Here is a 9,035-nt window from a genome sequence, read left to right on the forward strand (position 1 = left end):
GAAAAAAACAACCCAGTTTCGTTCACAAAATCTGCAACATGTGACAGAAGTCATGATACATAATAATAATGATTGATGAATATAATCAGTTAACCTCAAAGCCTGATGCTAGATGAGGCTGAAGTGATTTTGGCAGCAACAGCTGAAGATGAAATTCCCCATTGAACTGAACTTGAGTCAACTAACTTACGAACGACACACATTAGGGTAGGTATGCCTATGCAAACGATCCAGTGGAAGCGACCAACTCAACGTATATACTGTGAAGATAACTTGTCGTATGATTGTGAAACGTAGTTCTTTTGTTTTTGAAGGCTTTCTCCGACTGGTTGCACCAGAAAAAGTTCGTCTGCTCATTCTTTTCAACGTTTTGTCGACGTTTGAAATAGCAGGGGTGCCTGAGGGTAAATGATGCGAACGGGCAAGTCTAATTGCCGTTTTGGGTACACGTAGACAATTAAGACAGAAGCAGGTCTTTAACTTATTAGACATAACATATTATTGGAACATCGCACCAGACTGTTGTATTGTTGGTTTTCATAACACACGCACACAGACAGACATTTAAACACACACACCCCACACCAACGCAATGAACTGTACAGCATCTTTCGCAAATAGACTCACGTCAAAATATCTGATAATTATATGGATATACCATATTCTCTATGCGGAGCCAGGTTATAAAACTGAAGAAATGAAAACAAACCTGTATGACCAGATGATTTTTTTTTTAATTAATTTTTTTAATATTTATTATAACTTCAGTGTCAAACATACACACACGCACTCAGCCAGTTGAAATAAGCAACACACACACACACACACACACACACAGATTCAGAACACGAAGAAACTGCATTACCGTGTATTCATTTTAATCTATTTTTGTTATTAAAAAGAAGAAGGTAAAACAATGAAAGGTCGGAAGATGACTCAGAAAACTGATAACATAGCGAGATGAAGTTCAGTGTGGGAACAGTGCACTGTAATCTACACTTCCCGTGTGACAGGCCATCCTGTGACTATGGGAGTCATAGGACTAGCGATCAATGATGATGTTGATGATGATGATAATGGTGCAGACTGACGTTCACACTGACTGCACACACACACACACACACACACACACACACACCATAAGTTCAATGAGATAATTTTTGAGACTTTTCACAATGAACTTGGGAATCCACGTGAGCGATGGACTGATAAAGAATTTGCACGCCTTGTTGAGGTCACGAAACCAAACTGATCAAATTACACCAACTCTTTCTCTCTCTCTTTTGTGGTATCATTGCTCTGGTATTAGTCTGACTGTGATTTTGTGCAATTTATGTTATGTTTTGTATGTTGCTGTGGTAATCAGTATGACTGTTACAATACCTATGTTTCAATGTACATGTATCACGCGCCTTCAGTAAGGGGCTTTGATCTCTACTTGAATTTCGTATGTTTCATGTCTTTCGTTTCGTTTCTCTCTCTCTCTAATGACTAATCCCCCAACTCCCCATTGAAATGAACCTTGTGTTTCGTCAATAAAACATCGTCATCATCATCATCATCATCATCATCTCTCTCTCTTTCAGTGGTATACGCCTATTCAAACAGTGTCACACACAAGTGTTCCACTGATTGAGAGAGGGAGAGAGCGTAATCTGAAAAAATCTCCATAGTCAAATGCAAAGGCCACAACATACATTGCAAATACTGTAAAGGGTGCTATCTGGGAAGTGTGTATAGTGTAAGCAGATTTCATCAAAATATACCTCCTGTGTAAACAAAACTGCTTAACCCTTTCAGCCTTTTTAAAGTCTCCTGCCTGTGCAAACCTCCCGGCCAATATGGAGACGGAGAATAACCACCTGCGGTGCACATATAGGGCGCAGGGTTGAACGAGTTAAACTTTTGTGTGTCCCTGGCTGAAGGAATGGACTCTGTGTGTGTGTGTGTGTGTGTGTGTGCGCGTGCGTGTGTGTGTAGATGGATTGTGTGTGTGTGTGTGTGTGTGTGTGTGTATGTGTTTGTGTGTGTAGATGGATTGTGTGTGTGTGTGAGTGCGTTTGTGTGTGTGTAGATGGATTGTGTGTGTGTGTGTGTGTGAGTGCGTTTGTGTGTGTGGATGGATTGTGTGTGTGTGTGTGTGTGTGTGTGTAGATGGATTGTGTGTGTGTGTGTGTGTGTGTAGATGGATTGTGTGTGTGTGTGTGTATGTGTTTGTGTGTGTAGATGGATTGTGTGTGTGTGTGTGTGTGTATGTGTGTATGTGTTTGCGTGTGTAGATGGATTGTGTGTGTGTGTGTGTGTGTGTGTGTGTGTGTGCAAGGGAGGAGGGGTAGAGAGGCTGAATGCATGGGGGAGGGGGCTGTGATGGAGATGTTGGTGTGAACTGATTGCAGGATCCTCAGCAGATAGTGACGGAGATGTTGGCGTGAACTGATTGCAGGATCCTCAGCAGATAGTGACGGAGATGGAAAGCAGCTGGCTTGTATCTTAAGATTAGAGGAGGAAGGCGGGGTGGGGGGACAGGTATTGTTGGTGTGTGTGTATGGTGTGGGGAGGGGTATGTGTCTGTTGAGTTTTACATGAGGTGGGGAACAATGCAGTGTATGGTGAGGGGAGGGGTATGTGTCTGTTGAGTTTTACATCAGATTGGGAACAATGCAGTGTATGGTGTGGGGAGGGGTATGTGTCTGTTGAGTTTTACATCAGGTGGGGAACAATGCAGTGTATGGTGTGGGGAGGGGTATGTGTCTGTTGAGTTTTACATCAGGTGGGGAACAATGCAGTGTATGGTGTGGGGAGGGGTATGTGTCTGTTGAGTTTTACATCAGATTGGGAACAATGCAGTGTATGGTGTGTGGAGGGGTACGTGTCTGTTGAGTTTTACATCAGGTGGGGGGAACAATGCAGTGTATGGTGAGGGGAGGGGTATATGTCTGTTGAGTTTTACATCAGGTGGGGAACAATGCAGTGTATGGTGAGGGGAGGGGTATATGTCTGTTGAGTTTTACATCAGATTGGGAACAATGCAGTATATGGTGTGTGGAGGGGTATGTGTCTGTTGAGTTTTACATCAGGTGGGGAACAATGCAGTGTGTGGTGTGTGGAGGGGTATGCGTCTGTTGAGTTTTACATCAGGTGGGGAACAATGCAGTGTATGGTGTGGGGAGGGGTATGTGTCTGTTGAGTTTTACATCAGATTGGGAACAATGCAGTGTGTGGTGTGGGGAGGGGTATATGTCTGTTGAGTTTTACATCAGATTGGGAACAATGCAGTGTGTGGTGTGTGGAGGGGTATGCGTCTGTTGAGTTTTACATCAGGTGGGGAACAATGCAGTATATGGTGTGTGGAGGGGTATGTGTCTGTTGAGTTTTATATCAGGTGGGGAACAATGCAGTGTGTGGTGTGGGGAGGGGTATGTGTCTGTTGAGTTTTACATCAGGTGGGGAATAATGCAGTGTGTGGTGTGGGGAGGGGTATGTGTCTGTTGAGTTTTACATCAGGTGGGGGGAACAATGCAGTGTATGGTGAGGGGAGGGGTATGTGTCTTTTTAGCTTTACATCAGGTGGGGGGAACAATGCTGGGAGGGGAGGGGAGGGGAGGGAGCAGCCATGAGTGTGGGGGATCACATAGTTGGTATCTGCTGACAAAATTACACTGTGTAAATAGACCTTAATTAAACTGAAGAGCATGGTGGGTGTGTGTCCATTGAAATCGATGATGACCATCGTTGTCATCCAGCTGGGGGATGGGGGGAGGGTGGTGGTGGGGGCGTGGGGAAGGGGTGGGGGGGGGGAAGGATGCTCATGAATCTATCTGTGAATGCGCAGATGGCTGAATAGTCCAATATGCGCACGACCACTGAAGAGCATACACTGACATACGAGGACAATGAGAGTTCAATGGGTGCTTGAGAAGGAAACTTGCACTGCTATACTATCCCCTGCAACCTTTGAAAAATCAGCTATTGCTGGCTTAACAGCGTCTTTAAAATAGTCATGAAAACTCACTTGGACATGTGTGTGTATGTGTGCACATGGGAATTGCAGCTCTATAAACACCCATGTTGTACATGTATGTGTGTGTATATGAGAGTTGCAGCTCTATAAACACCCAATTGTACATGTATGTGTGTGTATATGGGAATTACAGCTCTATAAACACCCAATTGTACATGTATGTGTGTATATATGAGAGTTGCAGCTCTATAAACACCCATGTTGTACATGTATGTGTGTGCACATGGGAATTACAGCTCTATAAACACCCATGTTGTACATGTATGTGTGTGTATGAGAGTTACAGCTCTATAAACACCCAATTGTACATGTATGTGTGTGCACATGGGAATTACAGCTCTATAAACACCCATGTTGTACATGTATGTGTGTGTATATGAGAGTTGCAGCTCTATAAACACCCAATTGTACATGTATGTGTGTGCACATGGGAATTACAGCTCTATAAACACCCATGTTGTACATGTATGTGTGTGCACATGGGAATTACAGCTCTATAAACACCCATGTTGTACATGTATGTGTGTGTATATGAGAGTTGCAGCTCTATAAACACCCATGTTGTACATGTATGTGTGTGCACATGGGAATTACAGCTCTATAAACACCCATGTTGTACATGTATGTGTGTGCACATGGGAATTACAGCTCTATAAACACCCAGTTGTACATGTATGTGTGTGCACATGGGAATCACAGCTCTATAAACACCCATGTTGTACATGTATGTGTGTATATATGAGAGTTGCAGCTCTATAAACACCCAATTGTACATGTATGTGTGTGTATATGGGAATTACAGCTCTATAAACACCCATGTTGTACATGTATGTGTGTGTATATGAGAGTTGCAGCTCTATAAACACCCATGTTGTACATGTATGTGTGTGTATATGAGAGTTGCAGCTCTATAGACACCCATGTTGTACATGTATGTGTGTGCACATGGGAATTACAGCTCTATAAACACCCATGTTGTACATGTATGTGTGTATATATGAGAGTTGCAGCTCTATAAACACCCAGTTGTACATGTATGTGTGTGCACATGGGAATTACAGCTCTATAAACACCCATGTTGTACATGTATGTGTGTGCACATGGGAATTACAGCTCTATAAACACCCATGTTGTACATGTATGTGTGTATATATGTGAGTTGCAGCTCTATAGACACCCATGTTGTACATGTATGTGTGTGCACATGGGAATTACAGCTATATAAACACCCAGTTGTACATGTGTGTGTGTGCACATGGGAATTACAGCTCTATAAACACCCATGTTGTACATGTACGTGTGTGTATATGAGAGTTGCAGCTCTATAAACACCCATGTTGTACATGTATGTGTGTGCACATGGGAATTACAGCTCTATAAACACCCAGTTGTACATGTATGTGTGTGCACATGGGAATTACAGCTCTATAAACACCCAATTGTACATGTGTGTGTGTGCACATGGGAATTACAGCTCTATAAACACCCAGTTGTACATGTATGTGTGTGCACATGGGAATTACAGCTCTATAAACACCCAATTGTACATGTATGTGTGTGCACATGGGAATTACAGCTCTATAAACACCCAGTTGTACATGTGTGTGTGTGCACATGGGAATTACAGCTCTATAAACACCCATGTTGTACATGTATGTGTGTGTATATGAGAGTTGCAGCTCTATAAACACCCATGTTGTACATGTATGTGTGTGTATATGGGAATTACAGCTCTATAAACACCCATGTTGTACATGTATGTGTGTGTATATGGGAATTACAGCTCTATAAACACCCATGTTGTACATGTATGTGTGTGTATATGGGAATTACAGCTCTATAAACACCCATGTTGTACATGTATGTGTGTGTATATGGGAATTACAGCTCTATAAACACCCATGTTGTACATGTATGTGTGTGTATATGGGAATTACAGCTCTATAAACACCCATGTTGTACATGTATGTGTGTGTATATGAGAGTTGCAGCTCTATAAACACCCATGTTGTACATGTATGTGTGCACATGGGAATTACAGCTCTATAAACACCCATGTTGTACATGTATGTGTGTATATATGAGAGTTGCAGCTCTATAAACACCCATGTTGTACATGTATGTGTGTGCACATGGGAATTACAGCTCTATAAACACCCATGTTGTACATGTATGTGTGCACATGGAAGTTGCAGCTCTATAAAAACATAATTGTACATGTACATGTGCGCACATGGGGCTTGCAGCTCACACAATGCAGACAGAAAGAAAAGAATTACGCTGTATTTCCACTTTCAAACTCTGGACAAAGTTACTTCCCTTGTCATGCTTGAATGTTTGGGCGTACCACCTGAGAGCAAACGTGACGGCCATTCACACTAAAAGCCGACAAGCAAAGAAAAACAACTCTCTCTTCAAACAATTCAATATTTGTCACTCTTTTAATTTTTTTTATATATAGAAACATTCATTATGTGAGACACTGTACTCATCACTTGTTCCAATTTCAAATGCGTTCAGCTTTCATACACACTTCAATGTTTCACACCATAGAACACACAGTTCTTTTTCTTGTCATGTGTGTGTCAACTTTCCATAAAACTGCATGTTTTAACAAAGCCATAGAAAGTTTCCCACCACTTATAAGCAGGGCTCCGTCTTCCACTGCACACACTTTTGCATGTGTACAATTTCACACCCTCCCACATGACGTAAAATGTGTGCACACACATTCATGCATGCACACACACACACACACATACAATACAAACACACATTCATGCATGTACACACACATACAATACAAACACACTCATGCATGCACACACACACACACATGCAATACAAACACACATTCATGCATGCACACACACACATACATACAATACAAACACACATTCATGCATGTACACACACATACAATACAAACACACTCATGCATGCACACACACACACACATGCAATACAAACACACATTCATGCATGCACACACACACACACATACAATACAAACACACATTCATGCATGTACACACACATACAATACAAACACACTCATGCATGCACACACACACACATGCAATACAAACACACATTCATGCATGCACACACACACACACATACAATACAAACACACATTCATGCATGTACACACACATACAATACAAACACACTCATGCATGCACACACACACACACATGCAATACAAACACACATTCATGCATGCACACACACATACAATACAAACACACATTCATGCATGCACACACACACACACATGCAATACAAACACACATTCATGCATGCACACACACACATACAATACAAACTCACAATCATGCATGCACACACACACACACACACACACACACAATACAAACACACATTCATGCATGGACACACACACGCATACAATACAAACACACATTCACGCATGCACACACACACATACAATACAAACACACATTAATGCATGCACACACACACATACAAACACACATTTATGCATGCACACACACACACACACAATACAAACACACATTCATGCATGCACACACACACACACAATACAAACACACATTCATGCATGCACACACACACATACAATACAAACACACATTCATGCATGCACTCACACACACACATACAATACAAACACACATTCATGCATGAACACACACACACACACACACAATACAAACACACATTCATACTCTTACAAAGACACATACAAAGACATGAAACACACTTGCACACTCAATACCCACTCACACACAAACGTACATATGCGCACACAAAGAAAACACAAACCCTTCGAAATCAAGACATTTCATAAACACACACACACACACACACCCATGCACACCACACATCTTCAAACACACACACATACACGCACACAAAGGAAACGACGTCTGATCAAGACATCCCAATGGAAGCATGAGAGGTAGGTGAGAAATCCATGTGAGCCACTTGTGTCTGTAACTCTCTGAACTGTGTGAACAGTTCACTGTCTGTAACACCCTGAACTGTGTGAATAGTTCACTGTCTGTCCATGTGAGTCGCTTGTGTCTGTAACTCCCTGAACTGTGTGAACAGTTCACTGTCTGTCCATGTGAGCCACTTGTGTCTGTAACTCCCTGAACTGTGTGAACAGTTCACTGCCTGTAACTCCCTGAACTGTGTGAACAGTTCACTGTTTGTAACTCACTGAACTGTGTGAACAGTTCACTGTCCATGTGTCACTTGTGTCTGTACTCCCTGACCTGTGTGAACAGTTCACTGTCTGTCCATGTGAGTCACTCGTGCATGTAACTCCCTGAACTGTGTGAACAGTTCACTGTCCATGTGTCACTTGTGCCTGTAACTCCCTGAACTGTGTGAACAGTTCACTGTCTGTAACTCCCTGAACTGTGTGAACAGTTTACTGTCCGTAACTCCCTGAACTGTGTGAACAGTTTACTGTCTGTAACTCCCTGAACTGTGTGAACAGTTCACTGTCTGTAACCCCCTGAACTGTGTGAACAGTTCACTGTCCATGTGTCACTTGTGTCTGTACTCCCTGAACTGTGTGAACAGTTCACTGTCTGTCCACGTGCCACTCGTGCATGTAACTCCCTGAACTGTATGAACAGTTCACTGTCCATGTGTCACTTGTGCCTGTAATTCCCTCAACTGTGTGAACAGTTCACTGTCTGTCCCATAAGTCACAGCGATGATCTGCTCCACCTGAAAAAAAAAAAAAAGCAAAAAAAAAAAGCATCAGTGAAGTGCTGTAGATACAATCAAAGATTACAACGATGGTCACAGTGACTGAGTGGTTAGAGCTTTGGATTCTTGCCTGAGTTTCCTGAGTTCGATTCCCGGTTTTGGTGCACCAGGTGGGTGAACGGTAGATTTTTTTTTTTTTTTTTTTGCGGATCTCCCAAGTTAACAGTTTGTGCACACCTGCTAGTGGTGAACACCTGTTGAGTGTATACACACGCAGAAGATCAAATACCCACTTTAAAGATCC

The 9,035-nt window shown here is 42.3% G+C and overlaps 1 protein-coding gene across 1 annotated transcript in view; it reads right to left on the reverse strand.

Moving 5' to 3' along the window:
• The window catches only part of LOC143289646 (uncharacterized), a 24,267-nt gene that overhangs the window by 5,256 nt on the left and 9,976 nt on the right, over positions 1-9,035 (reverse strand). The gene's annotated exons all lie outside the window — the stretch shown is intronic.

The sequence above is a fragment of the Babylonia areolata genome, chromosome 14 (assembly GCF_041734735.1).
Source record: "Babylonia areolata isolate BAREFJ2019XMU chromosome 14, ASM4173473v1, whole genome shotgun sequence".
Lineage (NCBI taxonomy): Eukaryota > Metazoa > Mollusca > Gastropoda > Neogastropoda > Buccinidae > Babylonia > Babylonia areolata.